General features: G+C 45.0%; 1 pseudogene across 1 annotated transcript in view; it reads left to right on the forward strand.

Annotated features, from left to right (window-relative positions):
• Positions 1-19,199, forward strand: part of LOC144168833 (cytochrome P450 3A14-like) — a 65,137-nt pseudogene extending 45,938 nt beyond the window's left edge. Inside the window, exons 9-14 of the transcript XR_013322253.1 lie at positions 5,141-5,210; positions 5,609-5,717; positions 7,181-7,269; positions 14,084-14,224; positions 17,619-17,781; positions 18,836-19,199. The product of XR_013322253.1 is annotated as a cytochrome P450 3A14-like (transcript). The remainder of the gene's footprint in view (positions 1-5,140; positions 5,211-5,608; positions 5,718-7,180; positions 7,270-14,083; positions 14,225-17,618; positions 17,782-18,835) is intronic.
• Positions 19,200-24,400: the final 5,201 nt, after the last annotated feature.

Genomic DNA, 24,400 nt, shown 5'->3' on the forward strand with positions numbered 1-24,400 from the left:
TCGAAACCGCATTGTGGATGCTAAGGCAGCTGAGAAAAATGGGACCCCCATCATGTGTTCCCGGTAAAGATGATGCTTGCAGATTATCTTTGAAGGCTAGGCAGTACTAGTGTCACTAAATCGAGCCGTTCTAGCCCAAGACGCTGAGTGCGTGCGTCTGGCTAGGCAGCATCCAGAATTTGCCGCCAGAGAAGCCGAGCGTAGTGTCAACTGATAAGGTATTAGAGTACTGCCACTTAGGCATGAAAGTCAGCAACGGCGGCCATTTTGTCTTTCATTAGTGTTGCGATATTGCCGCAGCTACGGCTTCGCCGGTAACTTACACCGGATCTTTTGTTAAAACTACCGAACGCTGTTCTGCTGCAAAAATTCTGTTACACGCCTCATCTTTCATTCGAAACTACGTCAGTCACGCGTAACGGCAGAGCAGGGAAGACAAGCTAAGCCTACCAGAGTGTACTGACTAAAACCCATAAATAACAAAATGCGGCGCCCATGAGCCTGCGCAGTGTAAATAAATGTCACGTAATGCGAACTGACTGATGATCATGTCGACGGCACGGGACAATAGTAGAGATGAGTTCCGATACTCTGTACCCTGATTTAGGGACGCTATCTGAGCACAAGCGACAAGCCCGCCGACACAACGACGAACATTTCATACCCTCCCCCATCACCATTTGTAGTTTTTTACAGAAGTTTTGTTGGATATACACCTTCGCAAGGCGGGATGGCGACCAATTTTTTTCACTTACTCAGGTGCCCCTATAAGCCTTCAGTAGGAGGAAATTATATAAGGGGAGCATGCGCTCCCATTAAACAACGAAAACATGAATGGGTGCTAACAAAATCCGAAATTACAAATGTAGAAACAAAAGCAATAAGAGCTGTTCGTAAAAGGCAAACATGTACGCAGAAAAACACAACTCATTTTAGTAATTAACCGGCATTGAAACATTGTTCTGTTAACTTCTGCGGCAATGTGCTGTGGTAGATCATTCCATTCCATTATTGTCCGTTGCAAGAATGATCGCCCCGTGGAAATGGAACAGTGGGGGATTGAAAAAAAATTTTCGCGTAGGCTCTCATGGTGAAACAATTTACGAAAAAGTTCCAGGCAAGCATGTTGGCGCCGATGTAATAACGAAACCATTTCGGCATGATTTTTTTATTTTATGTCTGTGGCGCTTGCGTACAGTGAATAGTCAGAAAAAATAAAACAACAGCAGTGTTTTTGCAGGGACTCAATATCGCGTAAATGTATTGTTGACTTGAATCCCTGAAGGCAGATGTATATTCAATTTTAGGCCGGATAAAAGTGATGTATGCAAGTTTTCTAATCTTTGAAAGTGCCTATTTAGGTTAGGTTGCCTCGTGTAAGATTTTCAAATGCAAGCCTCTGAATACTTTGATTATGCCATGTTAAATTCGATTGAAAATACACTCCAAGGTACTTGTAAGTAGGAACTAGTTCCGCTTTAGCGCTGTTAAGAAAATACGTGTTGAAATTCTAGATGAGGAACGGGTTCAGGACATGCACTTTGTTTGAGGAAGTTGAAGAGTGATTAAAAAGTCAGAACACCGTGTTTTTTGTCAAGATCAATCTGAAGAGCTTGTAGGCCAGTGACAATTGAAATGTTACGATACATTACGCAATCATCGGCACAGAGCCTTAGTCAAGATGTTAGTCTGTTCAGGAAGTTATTCATATAAACTCTAAAGAGCACCGCGCCAAGCACACTGCCCTGGGGCACCCCTGACGTACTTCGTTGCTGGGGTTTTTTGGCGCAAGGGCATCTAAGGCCAAGAGCACCATCCCCCTGACGCAACCTGCACAAAAGACAAATTTGAGCTGTTAACATATAAACTGAATTGGTGGGGATGGAAAACCTGTTATACATGCAAGAAAGTTAGTTGTGAGGACGTCTTAGCTTGCGTATAAGCCGGCGGTGAGAAGCACGGTCGAAAGATTTCAATAAATCTGAGAAAATGGCGTCAACCTGATTACCAGCGTCAAGAGGTTAAAGTAAGTCATGAGTAAAACCAGCAAGCTGTGTGTCACATGGGTAAACCCTGCGAAAACTGCGCTGATATTTGTAAACAATGTTGTGTTCCTCAAGGTATTGGAGGATTTGATAGTGCATGATGTGTTCTGATTGTGTACTGATCAAATTATTTAATGAAGTGGGCCGGTCGTTTAACGGTAATGTGGGATTTTCTGATTTGAAAAATGGGACACTGCAGCAATACGCCAGGCACCAGAAATTGAATCACATGATAATGACTGCCAAAACAGCGAGGTTACCATTAGTCACAGTGCAAGATGTATTAAAAGAAGTTTTTGTTGAATCCCAAGTTATCGAATGCCGAGGACACCTTTCATTTGTTTATTACGAGTGAGTACCATTTTGTTATGCTTTTCAGCTTGTCTTCAAAAAATTTGCTTCAGATTATGCGAATTTTCGTAAGTAGAGGCGCTTTTTAGCAGGTTATAGCCGCCACATTGCGCGCAATGTCGCCCGAGTCCCAAATATGAGCAAGGCCAGAAGAAACTCGCCACGGGCACATTAACTCGCACTGTCTGTGGTCAACGAAGTGACAGCACTGGCATTCCTACCACAGCTGGCGACGAACCGTTTCTCCGAATTAAGTAATCGTTAAAGGGAGCCTACCACACTTACCATCGACTACTCAGAATGTATTTTCAGGTAATGTCTATTGTCCCAGCAATCTCCTCCCGCAAGAATTATGAAAATCCGTTCACTATCATTTTTCCCTCTCAACTCGACCACGGACAACGCGACGAAAACTGCGCGCTCTCTCCCAGAGAGGGAGGGGAGGGGGGGGGGCGCTCGCGGCGTCTCTACCGGCGGCCTTCGATATATGACAGACCGGGGAATTTTCCCCTTTTCTCTGAAACGTGTGGGGCCTATTTCTGGTTTGGTGCCACAAAATAGCAGGCACGCCTGCCTGCTCGCAAGCGCGAGCTCAGGTTGGTAGGGCGTTTTATAAGCAATAAACGTTTAATGTCATGTGATCTGGCTGAAAGGGGAGTATCAAGTTCGTTACTCAAACTCCACGCGCACTCAAAACAAACAAAAAAAGTCAAAACTGGGCGTACAGGCTCAGGCATAGAAGAGGTGGGTACACAGCGCCCACACTGGCGGATCGCCACAGGAAATGCGAGAAATATTCTTAGAACTGGCAGCAAGTGGGCTGAATGGTGCATGTTTAAAAAGTATGCCTAAAAAAGTTTAAAAGAGTTTAAAAAGCGTAAAAAAAATTTCAAGCGAGAAATAAGCAGCGAAGCTCACCAGCGAGAGCCAATAGGCAGCCATGGCCTCAATGACGTCGCTTAGGCCATGCCAGCGGCGCATAATGCGGAAAATTGAAGGGAGCGTGGTTGGTTTTTCCGCGTCTTTCACAGCGATTTGCGCGCTCACCGCTTCACGTGCACGTGTAATATTTGGCTCAGGTATTCCTGGCAGTGTAGTCTAAACGGCGCGCAGGTTTACTTTCACTGCTCAAAGAGTGTTGCAGGGTCCCTTTAAGCAACTGCAACCTTTTCTTCCTAATAATTAGTCCTGCACTAGTAATACGAAAACTACATAGGAATTTGCTTCGTTCTCCCGTGGACATGACGAGACGACTGTCACAACACTGGAGGGCGCAGATATCTATTCCAGCTACCTCAGTAAAGATAAAAGAACATGGAATGACTGCACAACCTGCTTTCGCTGTTACGGTATTAACCCCAGAATATTTACTGTGCTCTTAGGAACGTCGCGTTATTGTAGCAGTATCAAACTATAGCTGCTGCAATGTTCATTCCTCGCAGTTTGTTTGAATACCGCTCTCTTCCCGAACAGCCACTTGTCGCTTCTGCATAAGCGGTACCCTGGTGATCGCCGTCACTGCTTCGACATCATTCCGGTCAATGAAACCTCACCACGCTTAGTCTGCTTACACGCGTCTAAGCATGCTGAATAGCTCCACTCATCCAGTTAGTGTGCCTGGTGTCGAGATCGGATGAACCGAAATACTGTTCTTCGTAAATGCAAAAGTTGAGGCATTAAATTCGCCGTGAAATATTTTAGTTGGCGGCGTATGCATAGCAATGCAATGTGATTGTTTAAATCTTAATTTCCTGGGTATTGCAGTTCAGTTCCTTTTTTTAGTCCTGTTTACCAGGAACACGAAAAGCGCCATACGAAAGGTAACGTGGAAACAACGATGCGCGATATAAGTGAACTCGGCGGCACGTGGGGCAGGAAGGTTGACAGGGGAAGGAGGAGCATTTCCCTATTTATCCGAATGCTTTTTTTCCGTTTGTTACAGTTACAAGTTTTTGGCAACAGTGAAAGTTTATGAAGCCAACTGTAATTTTAATAGCCCTCCACGCACCACGCATTGATACTGAGACAGTGGACTCCCGATACGGCGCAAGACAGGCAAACTCGCCAGCGGACTGGTGCATTAAGAGGATGACGGGTGTGGAAAAGGCTTGCATGCAATCGGCTCGGCCTACACGGAGGCGCTCTCGCTTTCACCATTACCACGTTGGAAGCCTTCTGTAGCCCCTTAAAAGCTCGCTCGTTCTGTGAAACCCTCACGGTGGCTTCTGTACAGCTCTCTCCTATTCTGAATAAACTTCGTCCAGTTTCTTACTTTCACAAAAACCAAAATCTATTTTCCAGCGCAAAGTGGTTACTACGTGCAGTGGCTAACGTACGCAGTATTATGGGCACTAATATTGGAATAGGCATAAGACATATGACTATAATAACGTTATGTGCCGAAAATTCCAAGCACATCGACTTTTACTGGCCGAACATGGCATTCGTTGCTAATGATCACTGGCAGTAACGTCGGATTCAATGAAGATGGTGTGCGAATGATGACTTGCAAGACGATCTCGGCACCAAAAGTTTACACCGAGAAAATTCTCGCCACCGCAAGCAAAAGAAACCGAGTCATGATTGCGTCTTCTACCTTTTGTTACTTCGTAATAGTCTTATAAACTGTCGCATGTGCACATATATGCCCATGCATCTGAATTTTCGTAAAGGTACTCCACATAATGTCTATGGTTTATTTTATCACGTGCTGGAAGTGTGCAACATTGCCTTTTCTCACGTAGGATTTTGCAAGTCTAGGGCACTCACAATCGAGGAAGTAACAACTACGGCAACTGTCGTGGTTCTTGGCGGGTAAGATAAAAAACTTTTGAATAACAAAGGGACAATAACTGTTTGGTATTTTTTCGCGGGAAAAACGTAACTTGCATACAGTTTATAGGGTGAATAAACAGATTATTCTCGGGGCCTAACATTAACCTACGTAAGACTGGGTCTACTGAAAGTCTCTTAACAAGTAGCCTCAGAAATATTATCATCAAAACAGAACACAGGCATGGTTTTTTCATTCTGATTAATTCGGAGTTGTTTTCGGCATTTGTCAGAATTGTTGTTAAGCCGGATGGCCAGGTTGGTGGAATTTATTTACGTAATATTTATAATTGTAGACCATTTTACTGGCATCATTGACACTATTTCTGTATTTCTCAAATATTCTATTTTTCAACGCTTCAAACCAACACTTCTCGCAGGCTTGATTCGGTGGCCACAGCGTTAGGCTATATTATTTACGCCCTCGCAAAGCATCACGATGTTCAAGAGAAGGTTCGCCAAGAGGTTATGCAGACTGTATCGCACTCGGTGAGTAACCTCTACAGTGTCGGACGACTCCCGCGGTCCTACATTATGGCTGCAATACATTGCTTTGAACAGGGTGTACGGCGGATATTCATTGTTGGTTCAGAAAAACTTCGTGATAAACTATGTGTGGGAAAAGGGGATGCACACATGATCTTTATCAATATATATAAAAAGGAGGACCTTAGGCTTCAACATTAAAAAGCAGGAGCACTCACAACAGGATCACACACTTTCCACAATATTTCACGTCATTGATTCCTCAGTAATTATCTATAAGGAATGGTGTAAATAAGTGCACTGAGGACGATAAGCCGAGGCTGCTGTGTTTCGCTGGTAATGTTTGTGCATTTTAAGAAAATATCCCTTCCAGCTCTTGCCGGCATAACAGATTTGATCATTTTTGATCATTTCTACTAGAATCGTCCAGATGTATGGCAAAGGTTTTTATCAATTTTAAAACCCCTGATGCACACTGTGCTGGGCAGCGGTTAGCAGCGTACTGAACAATCTTTGCTAGGTTTTTAACAACTGGACCTATTTCTTACGCTAGTTACTTAAGGCCATAAATGCATGCTAGTAGTAGCAACTTGTTGCTGGCTAGACTGTTTACGCTTCATCCCTTAAGGACATCTTAAAGCTGAGTTCACGTGTACGTGGTGTGCTTGGGAATTGCGTTTCCAGTGACCGACGTATGTCGTAACGCAAAATAGCAACTGAACTATTAACCGTGAGGCGACTTTCATAGATGGCTTTAGTATAATTTTTAAAGGAGCCATGAAGAGAAAATACAACTTCGTTTAATTCGAAAAAACTAGGATTCAGTATCTCACTCAGCTTCATTACAGCCACAAAAGATGTTTTCTTAAGGAAAAAAGCCAGGAGTATTTAAAACTTTCAAATTTTGCGCCACAGTGACGTGTTATGAGCAAGAATGACGTCATACGGGCCAACAATCAAACATAGTTTTCAGTGCGTAACTGCACGTTAGCATTCAAGTGATGCGGTCAAATGGACCTAGAGGCCCCATTACAGACGTCCAGTCATGTGTCGTCGCGACAGGTCAGTTAGGCGGCCAGCAATCGCACAAACAAGGTTCCGTGACGTCATAGAAAAGTTGCGGGAAATTGGCTAGGGGGTCGCGACTGCTTCACACGTTTTCTTTAATATCTCCGTTATTTGTTCGAAGATTGCGATGATATTGGTATCATTGTTATCGGACTAAGCAGTCTTTCTTATAAACCCAACTTGTAATTTGTCTTCATGGCTCCTTTAAAGGAGGGCAGTAGAAATCTAAAGGACAATATAGATCAAGAGGAAGAAAAACACGTGATGATTTTGGTCAAGACGGAACAAGGTGAAAATGACGTTAATTATTCCGCATCTACCGGTAGGGGCTTTTGTGTGAGCCTATATGCATTTGTCTACAAGTTTTATTTCAAACATTTTGTTCTGTTTATTTCAAGGGTGTTCTAGATTACAACACAGTTAAAAAGTTGAACTACGTTGAACAAATGGTGAATGAGACGTTCCGAGTTTATCCCCCAGGACTCCTGTGAGTACTTTTCAAATATCTGCTTCACTACAACACAGTGATGAGCAGTTCAATCTCTCTGAGCGCTGTGGAAACAATGTGAAGACATAGCTTTATTCAATCGTGCAGATACACGCCGGCAGTGGCCTTTAAGCTCATTTAAGAGGAAAAGTGTATGCTACAACAGTAGGAGGTTATGTCCGCTATTTTTAACTTTTATTGATGCTTCTTTAGATAAGTTAATAACGGGGCTCTGGAGCAGAAAAAAACAATACACCCACATTTATTACAACTTGCGTTTTATTCAACAAACACCCTCGTGCTGAGATATAGCTAGTTTTGCTTCATGTGAGCGCAAAGTTACATTTGAACTGAGCATTGATTGTAGGGTTTAACACGCCGACGCAACGCAGGCGTTGAGGCGCGCCGTAGTGGAGGGCTCCGGATTAATTTTTACCACCTGGGAATCTTTAACGTGTGCCGAAATTTCGTATACACGGGCGTTTTTGCTTTTTGCCTCCATCAGAAAAGCGGCCGCCACGGCCGGCAATCGAACCCGCGACCTCGTGCTCAGCAGCACAACGCCTTAGCCACTGTTGCGACCGGGCGGGGGCACCCGATCCGAACTCCGTGGCCTCCCACATACGAGTGGTAGCGTGTATGATGCGAGCGGCCAGCCGCTGTTGCAGCCGTGAAGAAGTCCAGAAGCCGTAGGCTAACGTAACTGTTTACTTCATAGCGAGAGGTGAGCCGAAGCCAAAGAACAATGCCCCGACGGGCGAGGTTACAATACAGGACTCGAGCAGAGCGACAACATCGATTCGCTGCTCTAACAGGAATGAATAATAGCGCTTGGGCTGCTTCTATTTATACCCAAAAGCAGCAACGGTCAAACGCAACACGTGGGAACCCGCACAACACTCTTTCCAGAGTTCGTAAGCTGTTCATAGCTTCGGGCACGTTGAGTCCGAGAGAGGGGAGAGAGGAGGACTCCGTTGCGATCACCGGGTCCTCTGTGTCCTTGAAGAGCGTGGAGACGAGCCGTGCAGGCAGCCGCCGAAGTTCAGCCGCCGCAGGCAGCCGCCGAATGCGCAGAGAGCGAAGCGTCTGACGAGGCTTCGTCGCAACTTGTTGCCGACATGATTGCGCCTGTTTTCGAAGGCGCACGAGTGGCTTCGCCGCACAGCCGAGGAGTGATGCGGGGAAGTACTGCGGCGCTAGCCCATTCGTAACACCACTGAGCCACCTTGGCGGGTTCATTTGAGCTAAGCAATGTTTACATGCAGAAGAATGGCACCAGTAATGTTCTTGGGAAAATTCTCTGCGTATGTATATGTTGAGTGTTCACGATTAGTGCTATGGGAAAACTGCCCTAATCATGTACCTAGCACCCCTCATGAGTTAAAATAGGCTTTGAAAAACAAAGCCAAAAAGTAGAGCCAGAAATCGTCTAGAGTTTGACCAGATGTGTTTACCACGGATCATTTTCCGCGACCTCAATTATTTCCAACAGCCGTGAGGCTGTCTGAAATCAAGACTGTTTCTTCAAAGTAAGTGCTCCATCAAGCAGCCTCCCTCAAAGAAAGCCTCGTAGACTTCGAGTTATGTTTAAATCTGAAATGTTTTCAGAACATGGTCAATACTCCAATTCAGTACAAAGAATACGGGGTCACAGAGTACCGCATCAAAAATTAACGCTTTATACCCTCCAGTTCGGTTAAAAACTTGATCAATAAAATTTTGTTTTCTCATCTTCTAGCTATCAGGGCCCTCGGATGATGTCAGTAGAACAAAGTGACAGCTATTGGCGCGTTTTGTTTTAGTTTCAGAAAAAAGAGGCACTTGATAGCCACTTAAAAAAAAAGTCACCGCAAAAGCAAAGCAGAAAAGCTAAGGCGTATGTTCTGGAAAGCAGATCGCGAAGTTTCGTGAAGTGTTGGCGGTAACTGTAGCTCTTGATTAACTCTAGGAACGAAAGAAAGAGTGAAAGCGTTCAGCGGAATTGTTGTAGCCTTATTTAATAAGAATAGAAGGTAACAAAGCTCTAAAAAGGTGCATCTCAGCGCCACATCCCTTCCCGCGAGTCAGAATGTGACGGCACATATTGTTTATAATACGAATAAGAATTGGTGTATTTGTTTCATGTTGTCTCTGAAAGGGGCAGCGATATGATGACTTGTAAAGGCACCATCAGCGTATGTAATCAATTTCGCTATAAAGATATATTTAAACATACGAAAAGATAAGGTTTTTAATATTTCCAAACCGACCACATGGATGCCACAAGCGGAAGCTTTCTTTAAATTTTCTTTTCTATCAATAGTTATGACTTTGCTTCAGCATAAACGTAGTTTAGAGGCGAATACATGTCAAAGCTAGGCTGCCCTCTTAAAATGGGCAGCGGGTTCCTAAGACACAATTTTCCCAGTCTAATTTACATTGTATGGTGTGTGACGATCCATGACTTTACCTGCGTTCCTGATTGATGCAGCAAGCTCAAGAGCGTTATGATCGTCCGCGTACCTGGAACTTAGCCCGTAGGCTGTAGAGAAAGTGCGTTTTGTTGTTGAAACAGCGTCCTGTAAACAGTTGCCACGGATACACATTCATAAACTTGCCTTGGATAACCGAGGCATAACTCATTCTTTCGGGCAATGGTTATCTGCGCATGCAGCTGTTATTATGTTAGAGGTGGTGAATATGTAATCGCCTCCGTTACCCATACTTCAACATGAAAGATAGCGTCCACTCTAACTGTAGTGGTTAAGTAGAAGTAACCAAGAACTCTCCCCGCACTACTTTTATTGCTTCTGTATTTTAGGCACGTTATCAAGGTTAGCGGGATCAGTATGACCAGAGTCCTTCAATGGTTTTCTGGTCACAAAACGTCCGCGTAACGCCACTGGAAAGCTTCATATGTTGACCAAACTACCATGCGGCGGTGCGGTGAGTCCGGTGTAGGCGGCTTGGAAGGCTGCGGCAGCATTGATAGCGCATTGGATCGTGATCTTGCTGTGGTGTTTGTTGTGCGACATACCTTTTTCCACTTATCGCGAAGGTATAACTATACAAACTACGATGTCTCAAATGCACTGCCTGTCTAGCTGCCACTCTGGCTATTGCAGTACATAAGTAAAATATTTGCTATACTGCTTCTCTAGCGACAGCGAACAGCGCGACAGATGGATGAGAGCCATTCCCTACACCAGACGGACTCTTTGAGTTTAGGGTAGAATGAAGCGCGTGCGCGTGTGCGGGGATCATTTCGACTCCACGGATGTTATTCCAGTCCATAGGTTCGTTATAAGCGGCCAAACTGTGTCTCTTCACCGCGAGAAGCCCAAATTTTGCGTCGGTGCCTTCCCCGGATATTCGAAATCCTGCCGGCGCATGTGGCTAAGCGGAAGACACGGTCGCGGTCACAAAGAGCAAACACACCTGCACAGCGACGTCGGTTGTAATTGCCTAACAAGGATGAAACTAAAGCTCCTCTATTTATGAAGTCTTCCGCAGCCGGAGCGTCATGTTCTGCGATAATCGCGCTTTCATCTAGCCTGTTATGGACGTTGTTGTAATCTCGTGGCTGCTTGTTTATTTCAATAATAAAAACCACTATATCAATATTTCTAATACAAAGAACACTTTCAATCTTGCCTAGGCCTCACATAGGACAGCGAGGTAATACACCATTAATAATGTGCACAATAATGAGTCATGGCAGCAGTTCATTTCTCGTGAAGCAAACGCACGCACATCGAATTTTGCGACCGGGCTAGAAGTGGTTGAATGAGTGACAGACAGATCGAAAGACAGACACACAGACCAAACATTTCGCTATGGTGTGCACTGCGCGGCATTAAGCAGCACCTTGTGTGCGTTAGAGAAGTGCTGAAACTAGCCGCGCCGCGGTTCATTCAAGAGATGTGCTTTCACGTCATGGCAACACCAAAATATTCACCATCACCCTCCTTAAGGGTAGTTTGTTTTCTCTACGGTAATAAAGTTCCCTGCTACACCGTTCTTCCAATAGCTACTTCTTCAATCTTCCACAAATACGGCTGTCTAAGTTCACCATGAGTGTTTCGCTTTCGGTTTCTTTTGAGGCTTTCAATGTGTTGAGCCATGCAGTTCTTACGATTTAGAGCCTTGCGCAAACTCACCTCCTTGATTGGGACAGGCTAATGTCTTCATCTGTGAACTGCCTACTTATAAACTTTGCCATTTTTGTAGCGTATGTGACTAACCGAGAGATTATTTGTATATTTCCTTCAATCTACTGTAATGAAAGCTGTAACTGCAAGTCCAGCTGCCCCAAACGTCTAGGTTATTCAAACAGCCTACAGAATGGGTATCGCCCATGTAGTTTCTAGAGCATCGCGCAAGGGCCCCACGGCGCAAAAAAACGGTGTCGGCGGCCTTGGGCTGAACGAGAAATTTGCGTAAGCGAAAGCCGCCGTAATGGCACCTTGCCGCTCCCATAGAAACCCCAGGGAACGTAGAACGTTGGCGAAACAGGAGTGGACAGGAGTGAGAGCAGGAGTGGACAGATTTACTCGTTCAGAAAGTATTCAGGCGACACAAAAAAGGATGGAAACGCTATTTTGTAATCAACCTAAATAGACTGCAACACTTCCGATACCCGCTTTCATCTGGAAGCATTGGCAAAGCCCTAGCTATCCTGAGCGCACAGCGGCACTGCGTGGTCTGCTGGTTGCAGCAAAACAGTGCGCCTTACCTTCTTGCTTTGCTTTGTGGCTGAAACAGAAAGGAATCGGCCAATAGTCGCTACATTGCTGTAATGACGTAATTCAAGCGCTCAAAGAACGCCCAGGCTCGATAGAGAGAGATAAATCTTTTGACGGGGGTGACAGGTTATCTCGTGGGCTTGGAGCAGTAATTTCTGGATGAAGTACATTGTGACTCCCTATTATAAGTACTCGATGTGTTTGCTTCCTACGTTCTGAAGGCATTTAAGATTAAGAAGAGAGTTGAAAAAAGTATTGCAGGTCCCGAATCTGTAGCTTCCTTTCTATCTTTCGTTCGTTTTGTATATTTACCGGTCGTCGGCGTGCGGTTTTCAATAATGACCATTTTCAATAGTGGGCCGGTGAAGGTTTTCAATAGTGTGCCCCAGCTATCTGAAAGTGCTTATTTTGGTTCCGTTCGCCTTGTGTTATTTCCAGTTATAGCGATTACATAAGGTCACGCTCAGCCATATGATACGCTGCGTTTGCTGTTCTAAAAATGGTATACTGTCAATACCGGCACGTTTCTGAAACCTCCCTGGCATTTATGAGTCCCAGCCACGTAATAAAACCGTCAAATGTGAAACATTTATATTTTATTACAACAGAGCACAATTTTGTGTCTTCGGTTTGATAGTTTTAACATTTATTTCCTCTTTGATACGATATCTGACGTATTCTTTTATATGGACGTTTGCTTTTAAAGCGGATAAGCTGTGCAACCGCCCACCGTTAATGTAAAACTCGATGTAATCCACATGTCATCGCAGGTTTCACAAAACCCTTATTGCGGCTTTTTCCAAGTAATCGTAACATCATGTTATAGTGACTACATCACATCTATCTGTACATTTGTTTGGCAAACATAAGCTGCAAGAGACGAGATTAGTCTGTAACAAGTGTTTCTGGCGTGAATTCGGAGCGAAACTCTTCTATTGTGCATCACGAGTGTTGTGGGGAGCCTAACACATTGCTACCTAAACAACTTCTAAGCTTTCCGTACTCGGAGTTTTCACAGTTCTTACGTAAGTTCGGCATGGTAATTGCCAAGTATGAGCGCTGAAATATGGGATGAGATGTCGTGAGCAATATATAGCACTGGCCTCTTAGGATGTTGAAATGTGTATGATGCTTTGCTACGCAAAATTATCCAGGAGATATTTTCTAATAAAATAAACTACGATGTTCATTTTTACAGTGACACATGGCCCGGAATTTGGACTCCAGTAAAAGTCATTAGGCTGCAACTGCGCTTATAGGAGTACTGACAACAAATTTTTCTGTTCCAACTTCATTGCTTTTATCGATGCTTAATAGCCTGCCAAACACTAAACAGCACTTTAAATAACTGAACGCATGATAATTATCTGCATATTACCGTCTGAAAATTGTCCGTTTTGGTTTCCTTCGCTTGCACCCCGGAGGGCGGCTGTGACAGAACCACGCCTTCACCTTGCCGTTTTTTTTGCGGACGTCGAAACACTCCGGAGATTGGTAGAGGAGTCGTTTCGACCGCTCCGCCGCCGGGGCTGTGCGGCTAACTGTCTGGTGACGTAAAGGCCACGCATAGCAAAATACTTCATTCAATAAAGTCCTTATGGCGACTTCTGTTGCGATTCACGGCTTTATTACCGACTCCTTTCCCGCATGTAAAACTTGCGTTTTTGGCAAAAGTGGCTTTCTGTAGAGAGGGTATGCCAGTAACTATGGTACGTTCACCAGTTCGTGAACACGCCAGCGCCTAGTCGCCGCTTGCCTGGCCGAGCATGCAACGTGACGTTAAAGTTTCTGCGAAACGTCATGGATACTTGGCTAGGTAGCAATGCTTTTGCAATCCGGCTTTGATGTCACCCTGGCGTCCAATCTCTGTGCTCTGCTCCGCCTGCTGTTCGTCTGCTCGAAAAGTGAGATCGAACGAGTGTATGTTCCACGCCTTGTAAGCCGTTAATATTTTCCCGTGTTACTGCTTTGGTAAAGGAAGCTAACTATGAATAATAACCCCAAATGTTGGTGTCAGTACCCCTTCAATCATAGCCCTCATTCGATCTATCGGTTATTTTGCAAATATAAGTAATCAACGTTCACCCCAGGTTTGTAACCAGGCAGGCCAAAGAAGACTTCGAGTTCAACGGAACCAATTTTAAAGCCGGCACCTGCTTCATTGTGTCGCAGTATCACCTCAACAGGGATCCGCGGTTTTGGCGCAACCCCGACGTGTTTGATCCCTGCCGGTAAGTCTTGGTACCGGTATGCTTTTACTGTTGCCAACGCCCCAAAATCACTTTCGAAAACCGCGCCCATAACTGCGTGTGCTCAGGTGCCACTGAGAGCGCGTTCTGTTCCTCAATGGTTTGCGCAGCACTATTGGTTTGTAGGCGGATGACGGGATCAGGTGGAGAAGTCTACGTTTATTGAGGTTGCCACGGCTGTACCAATGCAAGGACGAGGAGCGGGGAACAGGGTGCTGCTCCAGACCTGGTGCCAAGCATGTTCTGTGCGCGTGCTGGCTGAAACTGCTGATAATGATGGCGCTAAAGGACACCATGATGATGGATTAGATACCATATAAAGGCAGGGAGCTTTGCGTTTTATGCCAATTAAGTGTATGGCTGCGTTTTTCTAAATATTTTTTGATTGCCGCACTTGGAAATTTCCACCACACTCCATGTGGAGGCAAGACATTCCAGCAAGCCATGTACCTAATCCTGAAGTCAAAGGAGGAAAGGTACGGAACCACTGAAAAATACATAACGCCGCTCTCTGTGAGGGAGCTCAACAAACCAGTACAGCATATTCCTGCCTGTGGTGGAGAATGTGGCAAAGTAAAGCAGGTGCCACATCAGTAAATTGGACGAGCACAATTTTAAGACCGCAGAATTTCAGGGACTTTCTGGACAGACTTTCAGATTAAGTTGTGAAGTGTGCGAAAGATTCTGGTTCGAGAACGTTCCGATAATGATTGGTAAAGTTCGAGATGTCGCTTCGTGATATCTCGAACGTTACCTTTAGACACGTTTCTGCATACATTTCTTGAAAAGAATGGTGTGGAAGCGTTCAAAGCATGCGGGACATGCAAGGATCTCCCCTACTTTTTAACATAGCCCTTATAGGCCTACCTACCATCCTGGGGCCATCCCGGATCTGCACCACGGCTTATTTGCCGATGATTTTACAGTGTGGACAGGCAAGGGTTCGGTAGGCGAGATGCAGGACCGTCTCCAGCTGGCCGCTGATGCTGTGAGTGACTACGCAAGGACGTGCGGCCTTTCCTGCTCACCACACAAGTCGGAACTTCTTATGGTCGTAAAGAGAAGAAAAAAAGACCAAGATACGAGCATCCAGATCACCCTGGACGGCCATACCATCCTACCGTCACCTCATATCAAAGTCCTCCGTAAGACGTTTCAAGAGGACTGTTCAAACACCATTCTTCTTAACCGGCTCAGTCACACAACGGGACAAATTACCCACATGCTCCGAAGAATAACCACCAAAGCAAGGGGATTGAAGGAGGCGGACACCCTTCGTCTGGTAGAGGCCTTCGTCACCTCACGCTTTAGCTACGCCATTCCCTATGCTATAATAAGCAAGGGCGATTTGGCCAAGATTGACACCATGATCCGGAAAGCCTATAAGCATGCACTGAGGCTCCCTACTGGTACGTCCACCGACAGGCTTCTGAAAACGTAATTTTATCTTCTCTCCAAAATCAAACCGTCTTGTTCTCTAACGACTTTTGGTATCACTGCTTCGCGGTAGACACCTTACCATGCATACGCGCCGGCAGCTTCACTCCTGATAACCTTGAATATAGTTACCTGAAGCAAGGCACCCGCGCTCCGTTAATTAAATTTCACTGACGGACACGGCAGTGACGTGTGCGCTTTTTTGTACTTGAAAATAACGCCCCGTACTACCGTGGTTTGGTATAAAGTACTGCCTTCTGCTTGGCTGTTCTGAGCACCGAAGGCACTCCTGATATGTGAGGCTCATTTTACTGGAGGGCTCTGGGTTAATTTAGGAACCTGGCGTTGTCGATGCGACCAGGACACCACCTCATCTTCGCGCTCTGTGAAACAGCGTAGCAGAGTCTGGGTCGTCTCGAGCGACATTAGTGTGGAATGCCAATGTGTACGCCAGGGAAAGTTGGAATTTCCCAGCGGAAAATATTATGACAAGCGAAAAGGCAGGGCAACGAAGCTCACTGCCAATAATTTTATTACTGTGATTCCTGTCTAATGAATACTTCAGATGCAATAAAAACAAACATTGAATCAAGCAATGAATCTTGCTGTGAGAATACAGCCACCATACGTCAATCCAGATGGATAGTTTTGTTTCTGCTGAAAGCGGGACAGAACTGCAGCATAAATCTTTTTAGTTTTTTCCACTTCATGAGCATTAATATTCCGCACATTTGCTTATTCTCACTTTTATTCATTATTGGGGCACAATTGCAGATAGATTTCCACTCCAAGTGTTTGCAGAAGACTACATGCATCGCCAAATGTTAACGAAAGGGCTTTTAAGCTAACAGGGTGCGGGTTAGCTTACCGCGCTGGGCTTCTGATGGCCGGTAAGGCGGTACACGAGAAATAGTAAGTAAAAAACGAATAGTGAGAAACAGACTTCAATACAGCGATAACCAAGCCAATTTCTAGTAATACTGTAGACGAGATGCCACTCTTAAATTTTGCTCTCGTTATGGGTTCGATAATGATATTGCTAATATCGTAGCCTTTCCCCCGATAGTCTCAATTCGGTTATGAAGAGATACACCCTGTTTCTGTCGGGTGAAGCAGTGTTTTGTTACTTCGTGCCAAAAAGAAAGCCAGTGCTGCTGATATGTAAGGAAGTGTAGTTGTTTGTAGGAATGACGAACGTTTTATCATTCTATCGTTCCGCGCACTTTTCAAGTTGGCTATAATTTCGGACGATGTGTAGAGTAAACACCAGCAACATGAGCAGCCAACGTAGTACCTTGACTTCCTGCAACTCTACCTCACCCTTCCCCGAATGACGTCAATCTCAGGGCTCTACATTCGTCAGAGTTCCGCTCACTTTATGACGTCGTGCTGAAGCAAAACCTGCCGCTGCAATGTTTGTTTTGACTGAGTGCACAGCAACAATGAAACTCGCCTTCCCTACGGCCGTCTCATAGTGACCTCTTTGTGGTTAAACACGACCACCGGAAAGTCATCAAGGTAACTAAAATTATGCTATATAGCCTGGTACGTTATAGTTCGGGGCGTTGCGTTTACCACTGAAATGCACATTCCTGCAGCGAAGTGCGTTTCCGTGGTCGCTGGGAAGGACTGGCCTCCTACAGTTAGCGTATTTTGAGGTTGCGGCCCAACTGCGAAAAATATACCGCTAATTTAGCGCAGGAATGGCGGTCATGAATGTGACGAAGACAACGCTACCTGCTTGACGTGTACCTGACCAAAATATTTCCTTCACGAGGTGTAGCAAATTATTTATTCACGAAGTAAGCATCGTGTCTCTAGAAAAGTGTGGAGTGATTGATATACGGCTTCTTCTTTTATCTTTTGCGCATAACAGTCTTGTGCTAGATAAAAAAACGTTCGCTTTTCAGTGAAAGATTGTTATGTTTGTTCATTGCAGGTTTTCGCCAGAAAACGAATGTTCCCTGAAGAAGTTAGCCTTTGCGCCGTTTGGAATTGGGCCTCGAAATTGCGTTGGCATGAGGTTTGCTATGCTGGAGTTGAAATACACTGTCGCTAGATTGGTGCAGAAGTACCGCCTCGAGCTGGGCCCATCGCAAATGGTAAGTCCGTACCAAACGCTGTAAATGAAGGCAACCTCGGCTTCTCCCAATTTTTTTCTGTTTAGGCGTGTCAGGCGTTACCGACATTCAACATGTTTACAACAAGAATTTTAGCAAGGTTATTACAGGCTGGGCAAGGACTGCTGAAGGTTTTGTGCTCTTTCGGCATTTTAAATGTGAAGTACTGCGCGTGAAATTATTCAGTAACAGACAACTTTATATAAGTGTTGATTGACTTGTATTACAATTTTTATAGTGCAAGACGAGATATTCACGAATGGGTGCTTTTTCTGTGCTGCCCAGAGGATAAAGGTCGCTTTAAAGGAGGCTTCTCATACGGACAGGAACAACGTAAAGGCAGTACCCTGAAGTGCCTGTTTAAGTTTTTTTAAACAACTGCTTTGGGAGAAACTAATTTCGTCGACGAAATTAGTTGCGATCCACACACTATCCTGCTGTTGCGCCTAATATACGGCCGCTATCTGCACGAGATGACACTAGAGTGTACAGTTTCACATCGACCCCGGAGCAGCAGCTTTTTCTATTGGATGAAGTCTCAAAGGTTGGTACGTAAACATTCGCTGATATGGTATAGAAGATTCGTCAGAGCTCAGAACACTTATAATTACCTGTTACAGTTTATTTCTTGAACACAAAAACACACAGGGAGGGATTTGGAGAACACGCTAGACGCTTTCCTCGGAATACCCAGCAATTCTTACTACGGAAAGAATGGAAAGTTCATTTCACCGTAGCACACAACGCAACATTTTCGGTTCAAGTCGCATAAACTGTACCGGGATTCCCTTCTAGACGCTGCTGTTTTGCGGCGCTGGGGCGAAATAAAGATTTTTTATTAACGCAAGTAATATGCACCATAAGTGTGGTCTATGGCGGCTAATACTCTAGCGTGCACCGGTAGGCACCTCTCCGAAATTCAATTGTGAGAAAGGGCAGCTCTGAATGCTTAAGCCTATTGTTTGCCTCGCATGGAAATTGAGACAAGCGAATATCTTGCAAGTTGTATAACATATTCTCTCCCTTCGATTTTCAGAATACGATGGAAATGGATTCATATGCTTTTGTTTCTCACCCGAGGAACGGCCCATGGATTGTACTTCACCGGCATTGAAGGCGAAAACAAGACGCGCACCTCACTGTGCATTTTTTCTCCAGTAAAAGAGCTCAGGGACCACAAAAGCGTATTGCTGCTATTGAGATTGAAATCTAAGATCTTAGTAATGGGTTTCTCTGTATTCGGGGTTCCAGTTTACTAATGGAAGCAACTTTTTTTTGATTAACGTTCTTTTTTCTTCGTAAGAATTTGTAAGAGAACTGCATATTTCTTACACTCTAATCAAGACCGCAGAGTGCATTGAAATCTGCCTGTAATGAACTGTCAAGTTGCTTTTGATTTATTAAATCGAAGCTTTCTACGGCTCATTTCCACCGTAGACCGTAACACGAACACGCGTCCTCAGGAAAGCCAACTTTAGAGACTAGGTTTTCGAAAATGGCACGTGATGACACAGATGATGATTACAATTATGAAAGGTGAAGCTCCTCAAAAAGAAAAGCTTGGCGTGGTAGTAAATGACCCTCCGTCCCAAGCGTTATGAAGCGGACGTCCATTCGATTGCGCGGTTTGGACACGGTGGAAGCAATTTGTATTTTAGACTTTAACTCAGATTTCGATTTTCTGAAGTTTCGATTACATACTCGGGGACACGTTAAGAACAGCACTATAGATCATGCACGCTATCACTCCGCCTAAGCGACGGACCCAGTGCGCGCGTTTTGAAAGGAGATTGCAATGAATACGTGATGTCGTCTGTATTTTCAAATGTAGTTTGTTTGTCGTCAATGCAACAGTTTATAAGCATAGCAAGTCCACAAAATCACGTTAATGGTTCCTGTAATGTTCAAAATATATTTAGTAGCGCCCTACTTGCGGCGAGTGGAGGAACATCCGGCTGCGGTTATGAAGCGCAGAGGCAACTTCCATTGCGGTTTTTAAGTTGTTCCCGAGTACAGCTATCTTTCCCCGAGGAAAAGAGCTGTGATTTTTTCTTGGTCTTCGTCATTTTGACATGCCAAAATGTGATGCGCACAAGTTCGGTTCTATGTGCGTATGATTTCCCTTTTTTTTCATTTTGCAGCAGGCGTGTCTGTTCTCATTCTGCGCCGCAAAGCACTCAGGGATGTGTGGGCTACAGATGTATACGTCATGTATACTATAACCCCTCTTTGTCACGTAACGATATTGTTACATGCAGTTAATGCAGACAGTAGTCTCTGCAGGGCTACATAAACGAACAGTTTGGTTTTTCTCTCTTCAGACAAAGGGAAAGAATGTTTGTACGTTTCCACATTTAAGACAGATGATTCCAAGCGGAGGAAAAACATGACATGACCCATAAATATCTATATAATTATTCGCAATAAAAACTTGTGACACATTTAGGTAAAAGTGCAGTGCATAAACGAAAGTATCCGCTCTCTTTTAAGAATATGCACGCGTCCGATCATTGTGTACAATATCAAATTAAAAAGAATACTGCGGGATAAAATATGGCGTTGAAAAGGAAGAATTTAGCTTGTGCTTCTGCGTGAACAGAATGCAAATCAAAGAAAAATACCCCCGCTGTTCCAACCAATCAAGCGTGAGCAGTGCCAATCTGCCTCTGCACCACCGCGCGGGGTCGAGCGCACAGCTCCACCGAGCACTCCAGCGTCGAGGCCTTCCAAGCGCCGGCATGGAGCACCTTCTGTTCCCGAAGAGGCCGCGGCAACCCAACGGGAAGTCTTCGCCCACCTGCTCCATTACCTGGAGACGACCGGCCTCACGCAGCTGCTGTTGCCCGGTCTGCAGTGTCTGAGTGGTGTGCCCAGACTGACAGACCTATCTTTTATTCGTTGTCGTCTCTTTATACCCTTCTCTCTCTCTCTCTCTCTCTCTCTCTCTCTCTCTCTCTGTCTACTTTATCATTTCACTCCCCCTGTACTTCCCTTCCCTTACACTGGGTTGTATGCAGGTGAGCTCCCTTACGAGCTCAAAATATCCCCAGTGCTTTTCCTTTCCTTGTCCTCTCCCGCAAACCACAACCACCACCAGCAGTGCAAATGAAGGAAAATAAATTGCGCTGAGCAATTGCATCGATCATGCCAGGAGAAAGAAGCGGAAGAGCAGAAGCGGTGGAAGGGGAAAGGATTAGGACAGGAAAGTACGAGGCAGGGGCGGGAAAAGAACTACCGCCTTCCAGGGACACTTGCAGTGAAGCAGCCGGATACACAGCCATTTGTTGCACATATATGGTCTTTTGCCTTTCACTTTAATTGATTGATTTTGGGGGTTTAACGCGCCGACGCAACGCAGGCGATGAGGCGCGCCGTAGTGGAGGGCTCCGGATTAATTTTGACCACCTGGGTATCTTTAACGTGCGCCGAAATCTCGTACACACGGGCGTTTTTGTGCCTTTCACTTTAAACTTACGTCAGGGTGGAGCAAACGCAGCTCGTTTTATAATGTACTTAATTGATTCTCACTGAAACAAAGTGGTACCAACAAATTAATTTTTACGTTACTTCGTGTGACAGCGTTAAATAAAAAATTAAACCGGGAGTAGTGTGAAATACAAACGTAAAGTGCCTGTTATCTTTTATACAAAAAATGCATGCACCACTTGCTCTTCGCTACTACATTCATTTTCTATGTACATTAGACGAGCCTATAAACAACCACTGTGACGACCCATTTGTACAGCGAGGGCTTTGCACTTGCCTTTTTGTAGCCAGAGGACTGCTCCCGATGCGGTGTCGACCCTTTAGTCACGGCCGCACGTGGTAAAAGGCGGCGTTCAGTTGAACTATGGGAGAGGCACCGTGTACCATCTATCAACGCAAGATACTTACACACAATTACCCAACAAAACATCGCAATTTACAGAGCACCGGACGTGTTATCCGAAGGTTGTGGGTTCGGATTCCCCTCGAAAAGCATGTCTGTCTGCACTTCGTTTTTTAAATGCGGAGCATTTCTTAAGCTCGCCTTGTCCTGCGTCGTTGATGGCGGCGCCGTCCACACGCTCACTGCGCATGCACAACTCTCCTCCTTACACCCACAGTTCCGCGATACTACACTATAAAAAAAAATACTTAGCGGCGCCCGGTTTCGATCCCACGACTCTCTCGCCGCAACGGGAGGTACGCGGTGCTCTTCCCACTACGCTACAAATCCGGGACAGGAGCAAGTGCTACGAACGCGCCTTATGTCCTTGACTCATTCAAACTACGTCAAGAAGCTACTGATACAACGAAGGCACGCGAAGCTGAACGTCAACGGAAACGACGAACTGAAAACTTTAGAGGGGGATGCTGAATTTCCCGTGGGAAAGCTGTGGCGGGACGCGCCACGCGCCTTGCAGCTCAACCAGCCCCGTCCGCAGCGCCTCTGATGCTGATTGTGGCAGGATGCCCCTAGGGAGTGGCCAACCAAAGAATCCATCACGAGATAGGTTAGCGTTCAACCACTGTGGTCATCTTCCCGTAGGGGAACCGCCGAAGAAGAAGAAGAACGGGAAGATAAAGCTGCGAAGACGAGGGCGTGTATATTGCTCTCAGCCGGTGCACCAATGTCAACAACCTTTACCTCACCAAAGCTGACGGAGACTACCGATTCTACCACAGAGACAACATCGACAAGAACATGATGGAGAGAGAGAGAGAGAGAAAACGTTTATTGTGAGAGCATTTACGGTGTTCTTGTAGGAGTGGCTCCCTCTTCACAGGAATCCATGAGCTGTCTTAGCAGCGGCTGCCCTCTCGATGAGCAGGAGCTGGTCCGAGAGGCAGGGGCTGGACAGCAGTGTCTCCCACTGCTCTGGGGGATTTGAAATACGGGGAAGGGGTGGTGGGTGCATGTTTTTTCGACACTCTAGGATGATATGTCGTAGTGTACCAGGTTCTTGGCATGATGGACGAGTTTCGGCGCACCGAGAACCATCGCCTACTCACCGTAACACAACAGCACTTGCGTGCCTTTGCCACCGGTGTGGACCCGGACGCGGAATTCCCTCTGGCGCTAGTAAAAACCAGATCACTCAACATAACGGCAACACAATGGAACCACACGGAACCGCCAAGATGCTTCGCATCCTCATCAGGGTTCCCCACGGGAAGATGGTGTAATTTTTTTTTCGTTTACGCGGTCTCTAAGTTCAAACTTTCAAACAGAAATGAGGCGCGTGACTTCGCGATTGCTTTTCTTTGTGTTCTTCCCGGGCTGGCTTTTGTTAGTGTATGTACTTACACACTTGATCGTAGCCGTGGAGGGCACGTGTGGAAGAAGGAGACAACAATAAAATGCTGCTTCACTCTACTGCCAACTTTACTCTCACACTTGCAGGCTGCTAAACAATAAGCAAGTTTCCCTGAACAAATTTTGTTTCCAAAGAGTTGCCTCCTTCGCCGTAAAAAGTTTCCTCGAAGACGATAATTTTTGGCCGATTTTGTCAAACTAGCAAAAAGAAAACATTCGTAGGTTGCACGAAAGTAGCGCGATGTCGTTAGTTTAGCCAAAATAGCGCAGAAAATACGTCCTCCGTGTAAAGTTTCAACGACACCGATCTAGCCTTTTCCTTGACGTGCCCTTTTCAAAACGCTAATTTGAAGTTGAAAATTCGTTTGTTGAAACTGCGTGGGCAGGGAATGTAATGCGAAGGAAATATACTGTTGGTCATTAAGGGTAACAGAGTGGATCCCTACAGAAGGCAAGCGTGGTAGAGGGCGGTCGAGAGTAAATGGGCAGATGAGATAAAGAAGTTTTCGGGGATAAATTGGTAGCACTTAGCACAGGAACGGGATAATTGGAGATCTACGGGAGAGGCCTTTTTGTTGTTGTTGTTGTTGTTCCTTGATATTGGCGCATACCCAATCAGGAGATCTGCCAAACATCAGTCGTTAATTCGAATGAGATTACTGCCTAGGTGGATGATTCAAAGAAAATTAGAAAAATTTGGAAGCTTTTTTTTTACTTGTGTTGGAGTAATTGAGTTTGGAATTTGGTCAATATTGAAACAAAAAAGGAAATAACTAAATAAATAAATAAAGAGAAATAAGAAGAACAAGGAGAAGAATAATAAGAAGAAAGGGAGAGGAGGAGGAGAATAATAATAAATAAATAAATAAAAAATCAGCCTTTTCCCCGAAGTGGGCGTAGATATGTTGATGATGATAATGATGATGATGATTCTCAATTAAAAATCTAACAGTTTGAAGAGAGCAGTACATTTCTATGCAGGAAAACGACGCACTACCAAGACTATGTATGTGAGATCTAAAAGATGACTTTTTTAGGGGGAATCGTTACTGTCTTATTCAAGTAATAGGTTAAAGTACAATGGTACCATTTGGACTAGACGCTTGGCCGTGGTTACTGTGACTGTGGAGTGAACGCGTTGTACACAATCTTCGCAGTTTCCGTGTTCCGGCATAGCTTCCACCATATTGTTAGGAATGGTATCGGACAAATTATAATCGAAGCAACTGGATTGAAACTTCGTCACAGGTACTCTGTTTTGTTAAATCAGTATTTGTTTTTCATTTTTTAGACTAAAAGCTC

This window comes from Haemaphysalis longicornis, unplaced genomic scaffold, assembly GCF_048455015.1.
Source record: "Haemaphysalis longicornis isolate Haplotype H1 unplaced genomic scaffold, Haemaphysalis longicornis Haplotype H1 scaffold_2, whole genome shotgun sequence".
Classification (NCBI taxonomy): Eukaryota; Metazoa; Arthropoda; class Arachnida; order Ixodida; family Ixodidae; genus Haemaphysalis; species Haemaphysalis longicornis.